Genomic DNA, 6,776 nt, shown 5'->3' with positions numbered 1-6,776 from the left:
TCAGGTTTGGAGATTAAAAATTTACTAGAGGAATAAAAGATAATTGTTAATAAAAGATAATTGTTATTTACCACAGGTCAGGCAACAGCAATGATTGCCAAGCAGAGAAAACACTCTAGCTTGTTGCTTACACGTGAGACTGTCCATGCTACTGGCCTGACCATGTAGTACCCTCAATACATAAAACATTACGGATGCCAGGTCTGTTGTGCTCTGCTCGCCTCTGGAGACAAGACCTTTTGTGAATCCCAGTTCCTAAGGGTCTACCAGTCCTGATATTTGCCCAAAGTAGATACAATCACATCTGTCTACAGGATGACTGACTGTGGTGTCCCTCCATTCCAGAACTCCTTATCAACAGCTTTGTGATAACAAGGAGTCTTTGTGATGTGTCATGTGTATGCTGTTTTCCCTAGCACCTCACGCGTGAGATCACAATTTTAATTGGCACCATCTTATCTGATCAGCATTTTAGTCTTAAGAACCCTTTGCACAGGGTTAAGTTTTAAAAGGCACATGAAATTGTCTGCTACTCCAATTTCACCTCCACTGAAATATTCACCAGTTTGGCAAGACTCCAAAGCAGAAGGAAAGACAGGTGGTGATGGAATGCGTATAAATATTTTGAAACAAGCAATATGCATGGAATTTAGTTTCACTTTTCATACTATGATTCGGTATCATGAATGCTTTCGTATCAGTAGAAATTACATGGCCCTTCTGAGAACACAGAACACTGGCACAGTCACGCGTGGCTATTGGTGCACCAGTAGCTGAAAGGAAAGTCCCTCGCTATTCTGTCTGGAAAAGAGGATCTGGAGTTACCAGTTCTAATTATTTGGCAGGTCATAACTAGCAAGGGTCGGTGCAGAGAGGACACCAAAGTAATGGGCTCCGCTTGACTAATACTGTAGAGTGATTTATTGTCCTCTTCCCCTCCCAAGGGTTTGGCCATCAGTTGTAAGAAACTCATAAGGAAAGCTGCAGAGTAAAGTCGCACAAGATAAGAAAGGGAAAACCACAGCCAGAGGTTGCACTGTTTGGACAAGTGTAAGTTTTTTAAGAGGAAAACCACCAACTTGAAAGACACAAAATAGTAAAGGAATAAACAAGAAATCAGAGAATGGCAATTCAGCATCGCTGAGGATATCTTCCAGCAACCAGCAAAGATCAACCTCTCTCATCTGATTACTCAGAAGATATTCCTCAGGTGTTTTATTGTGGGTGGTGAGCACACAAATGCTTAGCCTAGAAGCTCCTTAAATCCTAGCCATCTTTTGCATGTGCTACAACAAAACCTCTGTGATACATGGTTACAGAATCCCTGCGCAGCAAAAGATGCCTACAGTGGGAAAGATGGGTCAATGGTTACTGTGTCACCGTCCCAAAATCCGGAGCGTGGGGCAATGGCAGGAAGAGACACGTAAATGATTAAGCAGTCAACTAGTCTAGCCTGGCCTATTGGCCTGGACTCCATGGTGCCACTGCTGGAGCTGGTGATGAAGGCACTCCTTGATGGTTCACGAGAAAGCAGCCATTAGTCTAGGGCAAAGGGAAGACCGAGTGCCAAATCCAAGGTGACAGGGAGAGTGAAAGGAGGAAGGAGCTTTCCAGAGAAAAAGCAAGTAGCAATGGTGCTCAGCTATGAAAAGACTGGAAGATACTCAAATAAGACCCTCTAGCAGCAATATCAACTTGAATTGAAAAGCATAATCTCCCACCCATGCAGTAGGACCTTTCCTGTGACAATGTATTTATGAAGTTTTCCTATTTCTTACACATCACACAGGAGACAATGATGTATTTGTGTTCCCGGTCTTTATAACTTTTAAGAGTGTGGCTGGAGGGACTTCTTCAGACACAGTCCTTTAAAAAAAAAAAAAAAAAAAAAAAGCCTTTGCAAGCATAGCACCAAGTGTTGTATTAAAATATTAATGCTTGAAGACATTAACCTTATGATCCAACAGCCTTTCCACAAATTAAGAACTGTTTTCTTCCAATGTGTATTTGTCAGGTACATGTCTTCATATACTTGTTCAAGAATCATTCACGTTTCTTGGGTTCATGGAGGAAGAATTTTTTTAAGGCTTGGTCCGTCCTCATTCATTTCCCATGCAACCGGTAACTCTGGTACTGATAAGATACAATGGATTGCTACCAAACTTATTTCATGACCACTGCATTTTTGGCTGCAGTCATTTGTCCCTTGTGGGTGAATGGCAAAGTTCCAACTCTAACCATTCTATGATTCTATGAAATGTCAGTAACAAGGATGCTATGCACATGCATTTCTGTGAAGCCTGAAATACAACATGAGTTTTGGAAAAAACTCACAGTATTGTTGCATCTCATGCATGCCTTACAGTACCTCCAACAGTTTCTTTAAAAATCAAGGAAAAGCTTGTTTTGTGTATGCACAGCATGTTCAAAATATATTTATTTTTAGTTTCTGATCATATAGAATCTTGAAAAGTGAGTAAATGAACATAGATTTTATAATATAAAAATATAATTATTGCAAGATGGATTGATTTCCTCATTAAGAATTGAAGTACTTTTATTGAGCAAATTCATCAGAACAGTAGCTTAATAAGTAATCCAAATACCTCTTAAATACATTTAAGAGTTACCCTCTGGTGTAACAGAAGTTGCTAATATTTTTTCACCGTCCACAAATAATTTCATTATACATTATTTATTAGGGATAACAGTTTTAAACTGCAAGAGGGTAGATTTTGATTCTTTACTGTGAGGTTGGTGAGGCACTGGAACAGGTTGCCCAGAGAAGTTGTGGATGCCCCATCCCTAGAAGTGGTGAAGGCCAGGTTCAATGGCGCTGTTCTTTCATTATTTATTTTTTCTAGTCCTTTATCTCCTTTCTATTCACATAAAGAAAAAATGGTTTTAAATCTCACTTAATTATTAATTGTAATAATGCGAAAACATATTTGTAATAATGTGAAAACATATTTCACAGTTCAAGCAAATGTTTTATGAAAAGTATATCTTCCTATCAGTGCTTTGTGGTTTTTTTAATGTAACTCCATGTCCCTTCTTCTTGCTTTATAAGATAGACTGGAAGTTCCTGGTTATCTTTCCTATTTTTATAATTTTAACTATAATATTTTCTTAGTTTGGCAACCCAGTCATTTTAGGCACCCTTTTCACAACTAGTTAAATCCTATCTGTCGCCATCTGAGATATGATTTCCGTCAGGTTTTAAATGAGCGTGTCACAGCTATATTTTTGTTAATGAAGTACACAATGAACAGTGAGAATTTACATGAGTTTTACTCACAGAGCCCAGCTGACAGAGTTAATTTGGACCACAGGAGTGTGAACAAATGGTTCATTGTCTCTCCCCCTCCTCCACCATCTCTCCCTGTGTTGCCTTCAATTTTTAAACATATAATTTAATCTGTTATCACACTGGTCAGGTATCTCAGAACCATGGACTGTCTTTACAGGCCATCTCAACTAACCAGACTGTGTTTGACAAATTTTGTCACTTCAGTTGCTCGAGTTATTTTTTTCAAGTTACTGAGAAGTAAACGGGGAAAAAAAAAAAAAAAAAAAAAGCAGCTATGAGCTGGTTTTGGCTGGGGTGGAGTTAATTTTCCTCAGAGTAGCTAGTATGGGCCTACGTTTTGGATTTGTGCTGGAAACAGTGTTGATAACACAGGGATGTTTTCATTATTGCTGAGCAGCGCTTACACAGCGTCAAGGCTTTTTCTGCTCCTCACACTACGCCACCAGCGAGTAGGCTGGGGGTGCCCAAGAAGCTGGGAGGGGACACAGCTGGGACAGCTGACCTCACTGACCAAAGGGATATTCCATAGCACGTGACATCCTGCTCGGTGTATAAAGCTGAGGGAAGAGGAAGAAGGGGTGCACATTCAGAGTTATGGCATTTGTCTTCCCAAGTGACCATTCCACGTGACAGAGCCCTGCTTTCCTGGGGATGGCTGAACACCTGCCTGCTGATGGGAAGTGGTGAATGAATTCCTTGTTTTGCTTTGCTTGTGTGTGGCTTTTGCTTTACTTATCAAACTGTCTTTATGTTAAGCCAGGAGTTTTCTCACTTTTCCTGTTCCGATTCTCTCCTCCATCCCACCAGGGAGGAGTGAGCCAGCGGCTAGGTGGGGCTTAGTTGCCAGCTGGGGTTAAACCATGACAAGATAGCACTTTGGTAACCCGCTTCTCCACATCTACCTTAGCCTGCATGTTATGATGACAATTCACTGCTTATTTCTATTCTTTGGTCTCTGTCTCTCAGTGAGTTTTCTGAGTAATGAAGCTGTAATTTCACACCTCAGCAGTTCAAGTAATGATTCTGTTTTGTTTCACACCTCAGGGGTTGTCACTAAGGTACTTCTTGTAATGGCCCATGTCAAAGGTCTACTGAGTTCTAAATGCAAGATACCACAGGCTCCTCCTGTTGGAGGTAAACCCTTTGTTACCTTAAGGAAAAGCAGTGCTTTTTGTTAGGTTATTTGGAATTTGTAGTTTTGTACCTACAAAGCATACGTAGGCAGCAGCATCCAGTATCACACGACAGACTGTGCCACTGCAACAAGCCCTACTAAAGGGGGCTGTGTGCTTTATTTTAGTGAAGACACAGCGATTTTCATTACATGTATACAAAATATTTACTATCTAAAAATACCCAGTGCTGGAACTTAGTTTATATTCTCTCTTAATACAAAGAAATCAGATACTTAATTTATTCCTTGAATGAAAAAGTTAGATACAGGGAGGACATAATCATGAATACACTCTCACACATAAACACATTCCTGAGCATCATCTGAAATACCAAGTGGCAAGATGAACAAATAATAGGTTACTTTAATGCTACTATTAATTTTGAAAAATAATACATCTGACTTTAAAATCCAGTAAATCAATGTAAGCAATAATCTTTTGTCCAGCAAAAAAAGTTCTTTTCCATAAGGACTGAAAATGATTACTCAGTTGTTAATAAAACAAAACACTTCATACAGCAGAATTAAAACTTTGCAACTGCAGGCACTCTTTAAACCAGCTTGCAGATAAGCTAAATAACGAGGACTTTATTTCCATGCAAGTGAAGAGCCTGCATTTCAGGTAGATCCATCCTTCACCCCTTGGCATATTCATTTTGAAATTAGATGAAATAATTCCCCAGGGTTTTTTTTTTTCCCCAAAGCAGTTAGCATCCCAAAATGGAAGTGCTGTCTCCAGTCTAGAAATACAAGTATGCTGAAAAACAAAATCCTGTTTAACAAACTCAAAGTAATGAGGTTTGATACGCCCTTCCAAATCTCATCAAGTCATCATTTAGAGGGGCTCTGAGTCACAGCCTACATGAAAACTCTCAAGAGACCCTTCCTCTCTTAACTGGGTAGTACACATGGTCTTTGTTCTCCCAAAACTCTCCAGTGCTCAGTTCCACTGTGCAATTTTCTTTTACAGTGTATAGCACATAGTGTATAGCAATTTTCTTTCTTATAGTGTATAGTATAGCATGAACCTCAGCTTTTGCATGACAGTGTTTTTTTCTGTTACTCACTTGCCACTTCCACTGTTTTACAAACCTCCCCTACATGCCATCACAATCCTTTCCTTAGAAAGACAAAAGTCCTTGAAGCAGCTGCACTCCTCTGAGCATTCCCGTTTGCACCTTTTCTAGACAAGCAGGACAGACCACATAGGAAGAGGAGTGTGTTCCTTTGGACAGTTTTCTCTTCAATTCATATTTCTGTCCTAAGAAGACTACATACCCTACATACCCCTCAAGCAATGCTAAATGAGATCAGTTGCTATTTTGTACCAAGAAAGCTTGAAAGGAAAGGAATTAATTTACGGGGGTGGGGGATGGGGAATCATCTTTTTAGAGGGCTTGAAGGTGAAAGATCAGTGTCCAGCCACATACGTCTTCTAGATCTCAATCTGTACAAGCAGTTGTGTCAGACAATGAAAACGTCACCTTCAAATCACACAGTGACTACAGGTAAAAATGTTTCCACTTACATTTATGTATTCTTAGACCAAAGACTCCTCTCAGAAACGACAGCAAATAATGAGGAAACTCTTCAAAGTGTTATGCTCAACTGACAGTACTGAAAGGCTATGCATAAACTCAGAACGTATGAACAATACACAGCATAAATGATTGAACTGCAAGGACAAGGAGAACACGCTAAGTGCAGAACACAGTTTCTCTGAGTTAACCCCATCAGAAGCCTAAGTTTCACCTTCCGGAAACCTGAATGCATAAATTGTGATTACTGAATTTCTTTCTCTAAGCTCATTTCTAGAGTGCATCCCAATTACGTCCCTACTGTTTATGACAGGAGGAAAAGCTGTTGGTCTACCCTACAATGAATGCCAGATCAAAAGATCTTGACGGCTTCCTGACAAGTAGGTTCCACTGGTTCCTTGAAGGTCATGAAGACTCTAACGATTTCTTGAATTCTTCTATTTCAACTGCAGTTTTGCAGCCACACTAGTCTTACCATTCTGTAACAGCACAACACAAAAGCCAATAGGGTTTCGCATATACAAAAAAAGAACTTTAATAAAGTTTCAATTGAAATTTGATTTTTAAGATTGAAGACAATACACCAAGTCCTTCCTTCAGCGGAGGGAAGCATTTCAAGCACTAAACATTAAAAAGAATAAACAACAGCTTATGGATCTTGATCGCCCCATTTACTCTCAGGCAGACGGGACTCGCACTTCACACCTCCGAACTCAAGCCGAACTCTGCCACACCAACCCCGCGGACAAGCCCT

Source organism: Charadrius vociferus, unplaced genomic scaffold (genome assembly GCF_000708025.1).
Source record: "Charadrius vociferus isolate BGI_N301 unplaced genomic scaffold, ASM70802v2 scaffold45, whole genome shotgun sequence".
NCBI classification, from domain to species: domain Eukaryota; kingdom Metazoa; phylum Chordata; class Aves; order Charadriiformes; family Charadriidae; genus Charadrius; species Charadrius vociferus.
This window is presented reverse-complemented; position numbering follows the sequence as displayed.